The 19,154-nt window shown below is 39.8% G+C and overlaps 1 protein-coding gene across 2 annotated transcripts in view; it reads right to left on the bottom strand.

The window, feature by feature from the left end:
- LOC139942109 (uncharacterized) overlaps positions 1–19,154 on the bottom strand; it is a 118,351-nt gene that overhangs the window by 14,711 nt on the left and 84,486 nt on the right. The window lies entirely within an intron of this gene.

The following is a 19,154-nucleotide window of genomic DNA, read 5'->3' as shown; positions in this document are numbered from 1 at the left end:
TTAGCAACAGCCGTAGCCGCAGCTGTAGACGCCAATTCGAAAACGGCCTTATTCTATTTCCCTATTAAAGAAAACAAAAAGCAGCAAAAAGAATATATATTTGGTTTGCGGTAACACCATGTGTGTATCTACTTGCCAGGTAGAGTTTGTTCTTAGAGGACCGTCGTTCTTTATTCTACTACCGCGGAGTAGATTAGTCGGGTGTTCGGGAGACTTCTCAGTTCTCAAAAGAACTGTCCTGCTAACTATTACCTGGGCGGATGGTATAGAAAATAGGCTGGAACTACTACTTTAGTTTATAGGATCGTAATTAACTGTACTACCGCGAAGTCAGTTCTTAAATTGGTCTCAAGAAGAAGTTGTTAAAAACCACACCTCCTCCAAATATCATATCAAGACTACAATCCCTACACACCTTTACCTGTTCAATCGTCATGAAAATACATCATAATGATGTCAATGAACTCTAGTGACCCCTAGAGGCAGGGACTGATCACCTTTGTGCCCCGCCCCTCAATGCCCTTTTGGACTTTAAAAGCAGCTGGTTTTTTCTAAGTGTAGACATGCTCAGTTGGGCCAATTTGTTTGGTTGGCTAGTGGAGGGCAAGTGGCAGTTTGATAAGTAAAAGTCATGCATGAAATCTACAAAGCAGGAGGATATGTTTATGGTTGATCAACCTTTGAGTTTAGTATGAAAATAGAGGAATAGAGAGTTTGGAAAAATATGGATCATTTTCACAATCAAAAGAGATGTGCTTTGACTGAAATTTTGAAAAAGTTAACTTTCATCTCCCAAAATTTGAATCTAAGAAACGTCTCTGTCGGATACGTTTCTCAGATTGTGTCTTCCTGCGTGTACATAACCGCTCCCGATTTTCAGCTACCACCTTTTTTTAAATGAAATTTTCACAGGTTACTTTCCCTGCTTTATCAGCATTTATAAAGGATTAAAAACAATTGAACGGTAACAAAGACCAAAGTTACACTCTCCCTTTAACTTTAAAAATGCAAGTTAACTACAAGACATTTTGTTTGTCTCATCCACTACAGTAATTTTCTTGTTTTTTTTTTTCTTCATATTTTGCGTTTAACAGGAGTAAAACATCAGAGCACAATATTTTTTCAAGAATGAATTCTTGAGAGAGGTGGGCTGTTTTACCTCAAAAAAAACAAATATTCTGCAAAAGTCAGAACCATTCAGAATCATTTGCCATTAAAATGAAAGGTATCTGTTCGTTTAGCACACAGAGACACATTGGTCATTAACACCCAATCGTAATACTGACATTTATTGATTTCAGATTTCAAGTGTCAGATTCTAATGATCCTTTTTTCAAACATTTTATACCCACAACACCTCAAGTTCTGAATTTTCTAAATCATGTTTATAATCAGTTCCAGAAGTGTCTTGTACGAAAGATAATTAATAATTATAAAGAGATTTTATCCAGCCATCTGAAACAGACCCTAACAGATCCGATTGGTAGTTGTTGAGGTCTTCATAATATACGAAGACTACAACAGCACCGACTGACTTACTACACTAATACACAGTCCAGTCACGTAGTACAGTTTAAACCGTTAGAGCAATCGACGGGGCCCAGTATTACCAGAGGTTAGCGACACATTTCAACGGGCAAGGGCGGGACGTAAGTAGGTTCAACGCCTTCTAGAGCGGCGGGGAGTGAGGTGTGAGACGAAGGAAATAATGGCTATTGGAAAAGTGTCCGGCAAAGACAGCGAACAAAGCCTGGAAATACGGGTCTGGAATGACAATAGATAAAGGAGGCTGTTGCACGAGTACCTGCGGGCTGAGTGGGGACTTCTCTTACCCCCATCTAGGCTAGGCCTATAGCTCTATCCCGAACATAGCACGACGAAACAAATCAAGTTTTTTTCTTCTTCTTAGCAACACGGGGGCAAAAGAGGATACTGTTAAATGCTGAAGGGGGGTAAGAGGGTCTGAAGATTTGGGACAACAAAGACCAAAATGCAAAATTAATTACGCTTGGTTTCTAATAACAAGGGGGTGGGGGGACAGGGGGCGGGGTACTAGATTTGAGAGTAAGCACTCACCTGCATTTGATACGCACGTATCCTGGGGATATTTCAGACTGGTGCCATTGCACTACTACGGTGTGTATAAGATTAATGCCAAACAGGTTCGTGGTTGAAGATATTCTAGAGCGATGATGTCGGGAGAGAGACACAGGCTCTATTCGCCCCTTACCCCTCACCCTAACAAACACCGGGGGAATTGTCAATCAATCAAGTCATGACAGTAATGTCTGCCTCCGTTAAATTGATGAGGAATTTAATGCTTCGCAAAACTTAAGGGTCAGAGATGGGGGTTTGAAAACACAAGTGCAACTTAAATCATTAAGTTTGACGAAGGTTATTGGTTTTGGATGAAAAAGGATGGTCTACAGGGAATATCTATAGGAAAGAGTCGGGATAACTGATTGAAAAGTAAGAGTCTGTTTGTCTTACAATAAGTCAAGTTTTTATTCCCCCGGTGTCTATCAATCCATCGCTTTAAAAAATGCCATGTGTTTCTAGTCGGTCTAAATCAACAAACTTTCTGCAATTTTGATGGTACTTCAGAGCTAATGTAACCTTTTCAAGATCCCAAATTATACTCCTGGGTGAAAGAGAAGCACATCATGGTTAGGCCATCTTAGACAACAACATAATGTGCCTGACATATATTCAAACCAACATCATTGAGGTTAGATTTTGTATCCAGAGTGAATTAAACCTTTTTTATTTATGAATTAGTGCACACACCGACACAATCATAGGTACACTTTTTGTTTCAAAGACAACAAATGAACAACATCTAAATTTTGAGTAACTCTTTGCAGATCTTGTTTTCGACAAAACTCAAAAACTGTTCATTCATCATTGACACAGCGCTAGAGATAACTTCATCAGTTTTTTTCAAAATTGTTGTTCATAAAATGGTCACACACAAAAAACCAGTTCGACTCGTGATGAAGCTGTGCAAAGTCTACCCAGCACTATCCCATCTACTGTAATAATCTTGCCATAAACTTGCTGCAGTGTGAGATAAAAAAGGGATACCAAGTTCCACAAGATGGAATAGTATGGAACAATAAGATTCGAAGGCCTCCTACTACTCCAATTTGCCAAGAACAATATGATTTCAAAACAATACGATTTGCCCTAATTTGCCACCACTAAAACTTGTTTTCTCATAACAAGGTAGCTTACTGTAAAGTTGTCTTCAAGTTCCAAACATGTAAAAAAGTATGGCCTCCTCCTACTACCTAATTTCCGAAGACTGAAAAATATTTTCCAAACAAGGTAGTTAATCAAGTTCTAAAATGTCAAAAACGTAAGGAACAATATGATTTGACGGACTCCTACCCTAACTTGCCAATACTGAAAACGTCTTCCCCCATAACAAGGTAAACTTGTCTTCCGGGTGTGAATCTTTGTTTTGCGCCTCAACAAACCTTTTCTGTACTCGGCGATTCCGTGACCATTACCTTAAGTTCAACGCCCCCTACATTCCTCCCACTCACACCTTCCTTGAAAAGATAATGTAGATTGGCTAAGTGGTTTGCCATTCTCAAAAAAAAAAAAAACTGCATCCAAACTGATTCTATCACCCCCTAAGAAATACCCCTAAGAATGCCTCGGAGAAAATGATCAAACAGTTATAGTTCGTCAGGCAAGATGTTTTACTTTTAGCAGGTAAGGACTGAAACCAGTCTAGGTGCAATAAGTGCCATTCTCAAAAAAACTGCGTCCAAACTTTGATTCTATCACCCCCTAAGAAATACAACTGAGAATGCCTCATATAGAGTGACTACCGGTAAACAGTTTTAGTTTGTCCTGCAAGATGTTTTTATAGCAGGTGAGGGCTGAAACTAGTTTAGGTGTAATAAGAGCCATTCTCAAAAAACTGCATCCTAACTTTGATTCTATCCCCCCCCAAGACTTCACTCTCAACCACCTCAGAATACCTTGGATAAAGTGACCAAACAGTTTTAGTTTGTCCTGCAAGATGTTTTTATAGCAGGTGAGGGCTAAAACTAGTTTAGGTGTAATAAGAGCCATTCTAAAAAAAATGGGAACAAACTTTTATTCTACAACCCCCCCCCCCTCTCCCCAAGACTTTACTCTCAACCACCTCAAAATACCTTGGATAAAGTGATCAAACAGTTTTAGTTTGTATTGCAAGATGTTTCTTAGCAGGTGAGGACTGAAACCAGTCTAGGTGCAATCAAAACCATTCTCAAAAAACTGCGCCCAAACTTTGATTCTATTACCCCCCCCCCCCCCCCACCCAAGACTTTACTCTCAACCACCTCATGAGACTACCTCGGAGAAAGTGACCAAACAATTTAGCAAGATGTTTTTTTAGCAAGTGAGGACTGAAACCAGTCTAGGTGCAATAAGAGCCAGAGTAGACAGCTGTACCTGCCATCTGTTATGAAGCAACGGAGGGAGAAAAAAATGCGGCACATTTTATGATGGAGAGAGTGTGTGAGAGAGAAAGGCGGAGTGGGCGGATTTTGTTGCATGGGTTCTGCACCCTCAAGTGCAGTGACTCAGACAATAGTCAGTCAACCCATCCATCAACAGGAGGCTGGCATCCTTAAAGGAAACCGTTTTTCAAAAAAGTTTTGACATTCTTTAATTTGGGGAGAATGAGTTTGGTCAGATAAGAAGAATACATACTCCAAGCCTGATACTTCATGGAGGCAACGAAGGGGATTACCTCCATGCCCCCTGGTCATTGCCTTTGTGCCCTTGAAATGCTCTCTGGTAGAAATGCACAATTGCCTCATAGGCTGCCTTTTACCAAGGAGAAAATGCCTCGGTATCCTTACCCCCCTTCAAAAATCAACACATACAGAGCTGCACACTAAATTAAAGAAGTTTTTGTGAGTGAAGTCTGTTTTTAATAAGGAATGAAACAAGATATGATGTTCTTATGTAGCATGCCCAGCAATATCACACAGTGCACATCATAGGCTTAATGCTATAAAGTTGTTAATTGCAATTTCATATTCCTCATAGTCTAATGGTTAATAAATTAAACATGTATATAGGGGGCCTAAGTTTGAAAAAAAAATAATCAAACTCCACAAGTAAATGTTTTTCTTAAAAACTGAATGTTTCTTTTTAACAAAAATTACTCTCGATGAAAAAACTCCATTTACCAGGAGCTCCAAAAGTCCATACAAACTGCACTCACAAACTCACAATCCGGAGCTGAAGTCATCAGACTCCATCGACTACACTTGGTGTCAGCACCCCCGCTGAATCTCCCAAGTAACCCCAAAATCACGACACCAAAATCAAACACTTTCGACTCCTTCTTTAAAAAGTCTAAAAAGTCAGCAGTTTTGTGACACTTGGTATGGATTTACATCATCACATAGGGTTCTTGATACTACACTAAGGAAGGGGAAACTGTACCATGACTAAAATAATACTTCAGTCACAAATAAAGATACAAGCTTAAGAAATGGGGGGGGGGGAAATCACTTCGTAAGTTATCGTTGATAGAAGGTGGTAAAAGACAGGGAGATGCTACTGTTTCCTAGACCCAATTTCATGGTTCTGCTTACTGTAAGCAAAGAATTGGCGCTTACGGAAGCAGGAAATTAAGCACTTACGCCAAGGGTATTTTATGGGCTAGCAGGAATTCTTTTGCTTATGTGGTCGGTGAACTCCACGTTACTAAGTATTCTTCGCTTGCACAGCTTGCGCCAACATTTGGCACTTGCAAAGCAAGCAGAGAAAAGTGATCATAAGCACAGATTTTAGCAGTAAGCAAAGCCATGAAATCAGACACTAATTGCTTAAAAGTAAAACAGGGTACATGAAATTTGTTTAGTTACCAAGCACAATCACAAAACCGCTGTGGTCTTGATGAAATGGCGGTATATAAAACATTTTTGTATGTATGTATGTAATTAGTACCTCACCACGCCTTCAGAGATCGACGTTTATTTATTTTTTATTCATTAAAGTTTTTAGGCAGCTGGTTACCCGCCACTCTAGCTGGTAGCTGATTTAGCGTACCTCAACAACAAACGTCCTTTAGTTTGACAAATAATCCACAGCTTTGTTCCAATTCTCCCCTGAGTTTGGAATCTAACATGATGATTCTCCCGGCGACCGGATCAAATGTTCATCTCAAATAAACCAGACCCTCGTCAAGTCCGTTCCCAAGCCGAACCAATACCTGTCTACATGCTTAATCATCTCCCACCCTCTCACAAACATGACAAACTTCTTCTCGGGATTATACGAGGGACACACAACTCTCCCAGGAAAAGTCACTGACCACAAAAGACAACACCCACACACAAAAACACAAGAAGCTCGGCCCGGATGAAAAAATAAAATCACCGTGGAACCTCAACATCTAAAACAAATGAAAACCGACGAAGGCAGTCTGGTCAGACACCCTGTTCTACAAACAAGAACTCAGCACCACCAATCATTCCCGCTAACCCATAGATACCTCCCCGCCAAAAAAAAAAACCTCTTCTTCTTATCAACTGCCCCTGTCATATTTTGTTTTCATTCTATCATTCAATCGTACTGTTGCTTACACAACGAGCTCCACTGCAGACTTGTAATGATTTCGTCCCGGAAATAAACAGCAATAGCAGAACGATGCGGCAGTCAGTCGCAGAGGTACATGTGGATATACTGGCCACACGTCAAGTGGGCCCTATAATACTGAATATCGGTCTGACATCAGATTGATGACTTTTGTTTGCCCAACGACGAACATTCTGTTTGGTAACTCTTGGCCAAAACAAACGTTGTGATTATCCCAAGTGAGACGTATTTTGTTTGAGCTCTAAGTGGGACCTTTTAGAGGAGTCAATACGAGAAGAGGACCCAAGGGGATAAAGGGGGGGGGGGAGGAGGGATTCCTGTTTGTTTTTAGTTGTACAAACCTAACTCTTGAAACACAAGGGGGGGGGGGACAAGTTGAAGGGAGACTTTTTTTTTCTCTCTGAAACCAACCAAAACATCCTTTTTATTTTCAATTAAAACAGAGGAATCCAGGGTTACAGAATTACAATATTTTTGCAGGGTATCTTTGCACTTAACAGAACAAGAAATGTCAGATAACAAAACAAAATTGTTTTCAACTGAAGCAGAGATCTACAAGGCAATGTTTCGTATACATTTGAAAACTATGTTACCACTTTTTTTTTTTTTAAAGCAAACATATCACTTGAGAATTTGTATTATTCAAATGAACCAATACAGTACCTATATCCAATAAATAGCTCTATTCATTTGAATGGTAAATATTACTATACTAAATACACGATCCACATGGAATTTGTACCAAAGTGGCTGAATAAGATTGGTCGAACCTTCCATAAGAGATGTATTTAGTTTTAGTTTTAGGCAGCTTGAGTATGATTGGTGGAAACTTCTATCAAGGTCCTGATTGGTTGACAGTTTTACTGAACTTGAGCATGATTGGTCAGAACTTTTATCAAGTTCCTGATTGGCTGACTGTTTAATAAGCCTCAATAAAGGTGGCTACACATTTTGTTATCAAAGATCTGATAGGTTGACAGTTTACTCAGCTTGAGTATGATTGGTCAATTCTTGTACCAAGGTTCTGATTGATTGATTGGAAAAGTCTTTTATTTCTTATAATATTTTAATAAATATGTCAATCAAAGCTGGAATAAGTTCTTAAATTCTGCTGAAGATCTGCAATGAAATTTTTGTTGTGTTTTATCATATTATGGCAATGAAATAAACAGTGTAATACGTTGCGTGCAATGGGAGGATGGTTATAAGTGTTCAGGGGTCGATTTCACAAAGAGTTTAGGACTCGTCTTATCTCGAGTAAAGACTGGTAACTCGTCCTAACTTAGGATTAATCTTAGGTCTGCATGCTACAGTGCAGGGTTGGGACTCGTCATAAGTCCTATAAGATTAGTCTTAAGTTAGGAAGAGTTTTGTGAAATCGACGGCTGGCCCAACAGATTAGAACACCAGACTCAAGCTCCGGTGTTTCTGATCAGCAGAGTGTGGGGTTTGAATCCAGGTCGTGACTATTGTGTCCTTAAGCAAGACACTTAACCCATTATTGCTTCGTCCTTCGGATAATAATTATGAAAAGTCGTATGCCCTGTGTGTTGTGTAATGCATGAAGGAGAACCCAGTGCACTTATCGTAAAGAGAAGGGGTGTGCCCCGGCCAAGTGTTCCTGGTTTGACTGGCTGCATTTTGGGCCACAGCACCTTGTAAACTATTACATGGTGCTATGTAGAGGAATAGGTCTCATGATTCAAAACAAGGTTCCACATACCTTGCAGAAAAAAAACCACTAAGTGCTTTCAGACGCCCATTGGGTGTGATAAAGTGCTATTATAAGAACTCAGTATTATTCTTGGTGGTGGTGGAGGGGAGGGGGGGGGGGGTGATCCGTGCCTTTTTAATAAGGGTTCAGATAGAAACTTTTGAGTGATACCAGGCAAGTTATAATGGGAAAAATTATACTGCACTACATTCATTGCACCATTCTGAGTTTAGGAGACCATTGGGGTAACATGTAACAACCGTGACCCTTTTTTTCTGCCTCACTTATTAGGTCAAATGATACACTCTTTTTTAAGACCATTACTGTCAAAAGCCCTGCGAGGAATCTGCGATTCACTTAACAGACACGACCCTGAATCTGACGTGACTTACAAAATGGCCGACGACCATACTGTCCAAGCTGCGAGTAGAGGAATCCAATTCACTAAACAGACATGACCCTGAATCTGACGCGAGAGACAAAATGGCCGACGACTGCCATACTGTCCTAGCTGCGAGTTGGATTTTCCCAGCAAAAGGGGCCGCAGGAGAGGGTTGTGAACGGCCTGTACGGCGAGATTATGGGATAGCGCTGCTGAAGGAGTGTATCTGTTGTCATGGCGGCCCATATGAGCTCGCTCGGTCCGTCTACTTGGCCTTTTGACGATACCATCACTAAATCGCATCACCTGACAAGCGATCCGTAGCCTGGCCAATAAGCCGCAGGGATGCTAATTATGCTTTTCGGTCTTGAAGAAGAAAAAAAATGGAATGCAATCAGGTCGCGAGGAGAGACTACCAAGCTCACTGACTTCGCCATAATAACCACCCACACAGACGGCAAAATAAGAGCTGTGTATACGCTAATGCCCAGCGCGTCTTAAAAGACGATTTTCGCGATGAGGCTGCAAGCATTAAACCTTGACATCCGCAATGAGACCTGGAGGTAGCGGCACAAAGCCCCGATACCTTACGAAGTGAACAGCTGTACAGGCGATGACAAGAACCCACGGCTAATCTGTAAACCAAGGCATGTCATTCCCATCGCTCACTTGTCCGATTGGCGAAAAAGGGGCCCCCACCATAAATGCATTAGCGCACCGAGAAAGAGGCCGAGAGAGAAAAAAAAAGGGGGTGTAGAGCTCGAGAAAAAGAGTCACTGGTCGCTGGCAACTGGGAGTGAATACCATTTACAAATGACTGCTTTCTAGCGAGGGGGAAAGACTCTAAATAGGTCCACCAGATGCCAGGGGTTTGCCAAAACGGTTTTCACATCATGACACAGCTGGATGCTGCCACCACAGACGGCACACTGCTCACTCCGGGCCTCTAAACTCAGCAGAAACCATTTAACGTCACCTCAAGCAGTGGAAACTTTTCTAATTGGTCTATAGCTTGATAGATGCCTTCAGCATTCTGTCTTTAGTCATCACTGACTCTCTCTCTTTGAAACAATTCAATTTACAGATGTTAGTTACTACTAACTAGATCTTTAGATCATACAATGTTCTTGCGTGACCATGGAGCTAGCTCTATGGTGTAAACATAAACAAACTGCTTGTGTAAACAACTAGACTATATAAGATAACCAGTCAATAGCAACCAGGTCACCGTGGTTAAGTGGTTAGACTTCAGGACTTGCAATCACCAGGTTGTAGGTTTTGAATCCTACAAGCTAACCAATGATACATCTTGTGTAACCATGGTGTAACATACAAAAACTGCTCATGTTAACTGCACTATGATTAAGAACACCAGTCTATGGTAGTGGTAGCAAACCAGGTTACCATGGTCAAGTGGTAAGACTGCAGGACTTGCAATCACGAGGTTGTAGGTTTTGAATCCTACAAGCTAACCAATGATACATCTTGTGTAACCATGGTGAAACATATAAAAACTGCTCGTGTTTACAACTTGACTATAGTTAAGATAACCAGTGTATGGTATACAGTGATAGCAAACCAGTTCACTGTGGTCCGGTGGTTGGACTGCAAGACTTGCAATAACAAGGTTGTGGGTTCAAATCCTACCAAGCTAACCGCTGACTTCACATTGACAAGATTAAGTATGGTCATCTAGTTATACTGGATCAAAACTTCTTGATTTGTGCCTCTCATAAGCGAAGACCCTAAACCAATGTTTGCATGAGAGAGATTGGCTGTTGCCAGGTTGGTGTTTATATACCCATGTGGGAGTTTGCCGAGTTCCCTTGACGAGAGGATCACACACAAAGAGAGACAGACAGACAGACAGACAGACAGACAGACAGACAAGTTGACCAATTTGAAAACCAACTTTCCTTTAAAAGTGTACAGTAGAGTGGAACAAAGCAACCCACCAAAGAAGATGTAAACCTGTATCACACCATGGAGGAAGAAAATCTGAACCAGTCTAGATTGTAGGATGGAGGGAAACATGCACCAGGCAAGGAGTTCCAAAGAAATGCAGTACGTGAAATAAAGCTACTGGAGTAGCTCTTTGTTCTACATCTTAGCAAAGTGAGATTGTATAGGTAAGAAGAAGCAAAAAGCCTAGTTTGATGCTTACAAAATTCTTATAGGAGAAACTAGGTTCAGTTTATCCTGATTGTCTAATAAAAGTGGTCTTTCAAGAATGATACCCCAAACTTGACAATACAGTTTAAGAAAACACTTAGATTAATTGTCAGTTTCAGAGTACTTGATTTCTTTTTTTTTTTTTTTTTTTTTTGGGGGGGGGGGGTTATATTATGGGATTGTCTGAGTTTTGAATTCATTGAGAATAGATTGGACATCAGCGAATGTAAGGCTTGATTTCTTGAGTTCAATCAACTGAAACAGTGAGTTGACGCTATTGCTTGGTACAAAGGACATGATTGAGTCATACATACAGTTGCTTATCTTCATATCATACATCAAACCAAAAAAAAAAATTACAATAAACATAATATGATGTCAACACAATTAAGATGTCTACTTGAGTCATGTTCAACAATCTTGAAATAATGTCAATTCCATGATGTCTACCTATTGACACTAATTAGGAATATATGGGAAAAAAACAAGACTCAACATGTGAAGTTTTCAACTTTTAGATTAGATAAAAGGTCGTTTTTGATAGTGTCCTCATCAGGGTTTTTTCCAGTTCAGACCATTTGATGTCAACAGCCTCTGTTGACGCTGATTTTCGAAAGACGCAAATACAATGTGTTTGAGGAAGCAGGTAGGCAAGGGTACCTTTTGCAGCCAGCCAGAAGAGCAAAGACCTTTTTGAAAAACACCCATTGCGCAAGCGCTAAATGTTAAGTGAGGTGCATGCTGGTCGAGCTAGGGATCAAACTTGAGCACTAGCTAGACCAGCATGCACCTCATTCAACGCCTACAGCATGCGTAAAAAGTGTTTGCGATAAGGTCTATAGCCAGAGATTGAAAGTGTTAGATTAGTACGGAGGGTGGAACCCCAGCGCCTGGAGAAAAACCTATGCAGAACTCTACTCACATATGGCCTGAGCCGAGTGTCGAACCAGGGACCAGAGTGGCGAGAGGCGAGTGCTTTATGCACAAGCCAACCATGCCACCCAAAAAGTGATAAAAAAGTCATTTGCAATCATTGCTTTCACCAGGCCTGATACTTCACGGAGGCAATGAAGGCGAGTGCCTCCTTGGTGATTGCCTTGGTGCCCTTGACTAAGGATAAAATGTCTTGGTGCCTTCAAAGCATACAGGAATATTTCACACTTGGATGAGATAAGAGCCCAAAATGCAAATAGATTGCTCTTGCGACACCGCTGATTTTGAGCTTCACTAAAGTCATGACAATTGTGATGATATAAAAAGGAAAATACATGTTTTGTTCAAGGCTTTAAGTAGTGACCTTTTGACTTTTGTGGCCCCGTTTCAAGTACAAAATAAATGCATAAATTGCAGTTTAAATGTAAATCGGTTTAATGCTGATGCATCAAAAATAACAGGGGAACCAAAGGCATTTTTTTCACAAGTTCATGATGAGAAATCAAATTCAACTTGGTTCGTTTGTATATAATTAGTTAAAACAAAATTTGCAAATACTTTGTAAATGAGACTGATGAAAAAAACTGAAAAAATTCTGGTTAAAATTTTGAATGAGAATGAGATCTAGAAATGTTTGACACTAGCAGAAATTATGAATCATATGAAATAATCCTGGAGAATTATCACAATAAAAAATACTTTAAAATTATACTCTTAAGCTTACCAGCAAAAAAGAAAAGAATGCTTAACGCTTTAGGGCCAAAAGGGTGAAACAGCTTTTTATTGCACAAAAGGGCCTTTTATAAGGCCAATTTTGCAAAAAGATTTTATTTCATTTGGGGTTGTTAACTAAAGTCGGCAATTTTGTGGCATCAAAAAATTTGACTCTGCACAAATTGGTGTGCCATGCTAGTTCACAATGTATAAGGAAAACCGTGCAATTTCGTGGCATATTTGTGTGGATCATTACATTCTACTTTAAAACCAATATGCGTTTTATAACAAACGGTTTCAAACACTTTTCATAGACCAACTTGCCCGATCCGAGGCAACGTGTACCTTTAAAAAGTCTGGGAGGACCAAAAGGCCCCTAGATCAGGCCATGATCCTGAACTATCTAGGCCATTTCACAGGTCCCTTCCAATTGCTTTCTCAGCTGCCACACTAACACTTTCAGGCAACACCGGATCACATTTTAAGGCCAGACCCCTACAGCAGTTTCCTACCTCTACACCCTAGTCTGACAACCCTTGGTGTCAAGCCCTGTACTATAACTCGCCCCCAAGGCATGAACCAAGTCTCTTAGGTCGTCTACAGATTTTTTCAACCCTCAGTCCTATAAATGGTTTGCACTTTGGTCGGGACATCCCCCATTTTGATGAAGTCTACTCCACCGACCTGCCCCTAAATGCCAGAGGGCTTCGACCTAACACCCTTCAATTCCCCTGCAAAAAAAATATGACGGCAACAACTTTGAAAGCAGAGGTGACAAACAAATCTTTGCCAAACGTAGTGGCAGTGCATCTGCACTTTGGTTTCTATACTTTTATACGCTAAAATATTATAAATAGCAGGCTAACAGGATGCTTTATCTCTTCAAATTATAAGATAAATGATTGTACATAAATCTTCACTACAATGCTCTGAATCTGCTTTTCACATGTGTTGCATAAGCTTATGATTTCATTCTACACGTCGCTTGCTTCTACCAGTGTAGCAAAATTATTTAGGTTCAATTACACACAAAAATATACAACACGCCTGTATGCTCCGTTTTTATAGGGGCAAGGGCACCAAGGCATTTTCTCTTTGTTGGTAAAGATCACCCTATTGGGAAATTATACAATTTCTACTGGAGCATTTCAAGGGCACCTAGGCAATGACCATTGGGCATGGAGGCAAGCTGTGTTACATGTAACTTTGTAAAGAGTCAGGCCCTGCACTTGCCTCAGAGCCGATCCCCCTACACATGGATCCTCGGAAAAGATGCACTGACCAACCAACAAGATAGTTATGAAATAAAATCATAAAAAAAACCAACATTACATGGTGTTACCGCGAACCTTACAATTTTTTTATTTTCACCATGCAAAGTTTCAAATCCTACTTACAAAAAACCCACAACTGAATCCACCAGACTCGGCACAAACCAAACCAAACCAACAAAAACTGACAGCCAATCAATCTCTGTTATAGATTTATAACACCTCTCCATTCAACCAATCCCCAACCACCACCAATTTCCTTTGCAAACCGCAAATTTCCTAACCCAAGAGAAAGTTTCCAACAACGAGAGAAATCCATCGCTTTCATCTTCCTCCCCTATCCTGAGTCACACTCTCGCCGCGACTCCAATTCTCACCATCCAAACTTGTCCCGTTTTTATAACGACATTGATTTTTATTCCCTCCTTCTTGTGACAAATACTCCTTTTTTTTTTTTTTTTTTTTTGGTCTTCTCTCTTCTCTTTTCTCTCCCCTAGTGACAAGTTGTTACATGACACCGTCTCGTTTGGTAAACACTCAGGACTGCCAACCGACTTCCGATAAATGTGTTTTTCTTTAATACAACGGTTTGGGTCCATAGAGAGAGGGAGTGTTTTTTAACCGTGGTATTTAAAAAAAAAAAATCTTTTTTGACAATGCTGTGTTTGACAGTGTGATAAATTGTGGCGGGAGATTTCTTGTCTTGCTGACTTGGGAAAACTTGCAGCTGTCAAGATGGACGCTTTATTATAAAGTATCTGCCAACTTCACTTAAAAATCAACATTGTCTGTACTGATTGTTTGTTTGTATGTCTGTTTGTTTGTTTGTTTGTTTGTTTGTTTGTTTGTTTGGTTTGTTTGTTTGTTTGTTTGGTTGTTTGTTTGTTTATATTATTTAAGTGAGAGGGACCCAATTTCATAGAGCTGCTTAAGCGGCTAATACTGCTTTGACATTTTCTGCTTAGCAAAATTAAGCAGGATACCAGCCATAAATGGTACAAGTGGAATGGTATTTTCACTGGTATCCTTATTCTGGTAAGCATGATGTTATTGTGCTTAGCTCATATTTGTGCTACAGCAGCTCCATGAACTTGGGCCAAGTTGAGATCTATACAAACAAATCCTTAAACAACAATTACCATCTTGTGAAAAAGACAACTTCATCGTCTTCCACACCCTCAATACTTGGTGCGGTTACAACCCAATTTATTACAACATTTTAATTTAATTTTAATTTTATGTTAGAAAATCTTAAAGCCATTGGACACATTCGGTAAACAGTATTGTCCAATGCCCACACTTCGTGTATCACAACTTCTATATATAATATTTTTAAAAACCTGTAAAAAATTTAGGCTCAATCGGTCATCGGAGTCGGGAGAAAATAACGGGAAAACCCACCCTTGTTTCCGCACGTTTCGCCGTGTCATGACATGTGTTTAAAATAAATCCGTAATTCTCGATATCGAGAATTGATATTGTTTTAATGTTTTCTCAAAAAGTAAAGCATTTCATGGATTAATATTTCTAGAGAAGTCTTTCACCATTACCTTCTGTAAACCCTGTAAGTTATTTGTAAATCTGTGAACTTTTAATTTTTTTCTGTTCCGAAAGTGTCCAATGGCTTTAATCTGTGGACATGTTTGAAAGGGCACTAAGGCCAAGACCAGGGGCAACAGAAGCCATGCCCTTCAAGGCCAAGACCAGGGCATCATTAGCCATGTCTTTAAGACCAAGACCATTGTGCAAGCTACTTGGTAACAACAAATGAATGGTTTATTTAAGAACAAATTGTCTTGAGAAATGTCTCCTGATCACATATTTCTATCTGTGAGAAATGTTAACTGGATTTGATTGCTGTTGTGTCAAAACAAATTATCTGCCGTCATAAGAAATCCTCACAGGCTAGATTAAATTTCGAACCAAGGATTGGAATAAAAAATACTCTTCTAATTATATGTCTACAATCCATGTTGTACGTTCCCATCTGCTCTAACAAATCTCTAACATTCACTTTGAACATAGAGCAAGGACAGATGCTTTGATCAATGCCCTTCAAATGTCTAGAAGTAAAATATTTATAATTTGATAACAAACCTTACTCAATCCTTGACAAAACCCAAGTCATGAGGTTAAAATGTTTCCATTAGACCACAAAGCCAACAATTATAGAAATGTTACAGTCAGTCGCATTAGATGTAACTTATTAGCTTAATGCAGTACTCAGACCCACTATAAGCCTCCGTCGTCGTCTAACAATCTATAGATTGATATAATTTCCCCGTTGATCCATTCAGGAAGTTCCAACAGAGAGAACAATTCTAGATAGCTACCTGTATAGCTAAATGAATTGCTTCCGAGGAGGTGTGAATGCCAAGCTTTTCTGTAGCTGCGCCATCCAGGCATCCAACTTCACAGTCATGGTGCTGCTTTTGATTCCACCCCGACAAATCTCTCACATTTTTCATTAACGTCTCCATCCCCCCTTCCTTGAAGATTAAAATAAGACATCTGTTTATATTCATATTCCATCCTAAACAGAAGAGAGGGAGTATCACCCGATGCGGGGACAATGCAGGATGCTTAACGACAGAGGTTAGAAATCTAGCACTTCATTCATGAGAGGAGTTTTTTTTATTCTTGCTCGATTCGGCAAGGAAGGAAAATCTGTGAGATTTCTCGGTTCGTTTTTCTTGGAGACATATGTTTGGATACCTCTATGACACCTCTATTTCTGTCTATGGCATTTTGATAAATGAAGAAAGAAAGTCTGAAATGTATTTGTTTTGGTGGTTTTTTGGGGGGGTTTTTTGGGGGGAGGGGGTTAAAGATAGGGTGTAACATTGCACTTTTGAAAATAATCATAATAAGTTTCTATATCTACCATTCTATAAACAAATCAGTTTCCCCCTTCTCAATAAAAAAAAATCCCATCAAAAAGTTTAAAACTTTTTTCCATTAGAAAGACCGGGTGTAAAATTGCACTTTGAAAAAAAAAAAAAAAAAAAGTTTCCGTATCCTCCATTCTTTACACAATTCAGTTTTCCCCTACTTAATAAAGAAAAATCCTCCAATATAAAAATCACAACACACCAAACAATTCCATATTTTCTTCTCTCAGATTTCTTTTCTTCTAAATTCCTATTTCTACCAATCACACAGGGCAACTACTTATACTTGTGGGAAAAAAAAACAACACCCTACAATTTTGAAGAAGTGTCAACCAAAACCCCTCCCATTCTACTTATTGGTTTTTCCTTTACACCAATCTACACTCCATACTTTCACTGAGTTTAAAGTTCTTAATGAACATCAGTGTATAGCCAACAACCAAATAATATTCTTTATCCCCAATGCACAATTAATAGCCTCCTATACACACCAGTGTATAGCAAAAACCACAAATAAGTTTCTATAATCCCCAATGCACAATTAACAGCCCCCTATTCTAATCAGAGCTTTGGTCCACAGAGAGACAATGAAATGATTGAACAGTGATTCCCAAACACCAAGTATTAGAACTACAACGATTCCCAACCTGTCAACTCCAATTTATTACACGACAGTAAACTATTAGTGAAGGGAGCATTTACCTGTATCAAAATTGTTACACATTGTCCAATCAAAAATATTGACAGAGGTGAATAAAAAAGATTTAAGGACTGCTGTGTCCACTGAAAGTACCTGCCTTCTGGCTACACACTAAAGCCTTGATTGGCTTTCATGTTTTAAAGCTTTTTACTTCGACCATTATTTGTAACACTTCCTGGAGCTTTTGATGCTCTCGCTACTATTTCTGGATTAACCATTCCCCCGTAATTTAATCAATACATCTGTGAGGTGGTTGGAATCTCACCTAAGTAACAAATCCGTTATTTGCTTTGGCGTTTTGGTTGTGCGGGCATTGGGACATGATGATCACAATGTTTCTGGGTGTAGATCTACAGCTGTGACATTTTAACCTCAAACTCAATTGCGAGACCGTAATTCAATTTGAGTCAAATTCTCACTTAGTTCATCGAGTGTTAAGCCATCAATGGGATGTTATGAGCGACAAAAGCATTTCTCGCTACTCGGAGCTGTTAAGTTATGAATAACGTTGCAATTTCACTTTGGTCCCGAGATGAAAGGATTATTACAAAAGGTATTTTCTTACACTTTTTTTCTTCTTGTGAATGCAGGCGGTTGAGGATAATCTTAATTAGAGAAGTTGGAAGATTTGATTTAATATTGAAATCTGTTCACTAAAATAAATCCATCATGTTGTAAGTGCAACTTCTTTATCATGCGAGTATAAAGCAAACAAGACAGTGACTTCCTTGCTACATTCCCGTCCAAAATGCTTGAGCTACCCGGTCTCAACATTACAATAACCATTCCCTGTCCACTTCCACCTGACAATTAATATTCTCTCCCCGTCCCCCGTCCCCCCGTTCAATGTTGACTGGAACGCAGAAGACCGCGCAATGAGAGCCAACATTGAAAGGGGGCACAGAGGCCCAACGAGATATGGCCGGGATCGTAGATGGTAACATCCACTCAGATCAGGGCTTGAATTTTACACAGGAACACCGGCCCGAGGCCAGTGAATTCAGTGTCAGGCCATTAAACTCCAAGACAGGACAAGTCCGGATGTCTTGTTGTTTGTCAATTCAACATTTTATTGATGTTTAAATGTTGAGGTTAAGCAGGGGTCGAAGTTGCAACTAGCTTGCTAGCCCGGGACTACCAGATTTACAGTCTGGCTACTCATTTTTCAAGTTTATAGCCCAGCAGGCTAGTTGAACAAAAAAAAATGCAAAAATCAACATCACAAACAATTATAATGAACTGTGCTTAATGTTATGGTAAATGAAATTCTTTTGGTGACCAATTTGTACCATGACTCAAATCGACGCTTTTTGGGCCACCACAACATTCTGTGGGTTACTAGCCCTGCTGACTACCATGAAAATGCACTTAATTTCAACCCTTGTTGAGTCTCACAAATAACTTTCAATCCTGCTGAGTATCACCCATAAAAATAAAAGACAAAAAATCTTCTCTTAGTGTTTGTTCAAATAAAACAGTTCAGATGATAAAACTGTGTTAACATTTTGCTTCTGGTCTTGTTAATAAAATCCCGGTCCAGTAAAGATTCTGAGCTACAAGCCCCTCCCCCCCCCCAAGTTCGAGCACTGCCACTATGTCAAAGACCCCATTCCCACTAGACCCCCGCATTGATCTCGCAATTCGAGAAAAGGGCGATCAAGACCCCGAAATGGGGATCAAAGGGCGATCAAAGAGAAGTACGCTCCAGTGGGAACGCGAGGACGATCAGGATCTGACCGTGCAATTTTGATCCTCCTCGGGATTA

This window comes from Asterias amurensis, chromosome 9 (genome assembly GCF_032118995.1).
Source record: "Asterias amurensis chromosome 9, ASM3211899v1".
NCBI classification, from domain to species: Eukaryota; Metazoa; Echinodermata; class Asteroidea; order Forcipulatida; family Asteriidae; genus Asterias; species Asterias amurensis.
This window is presented reverse-complemented; position numbering and strand designations above follow the sequence as displayed.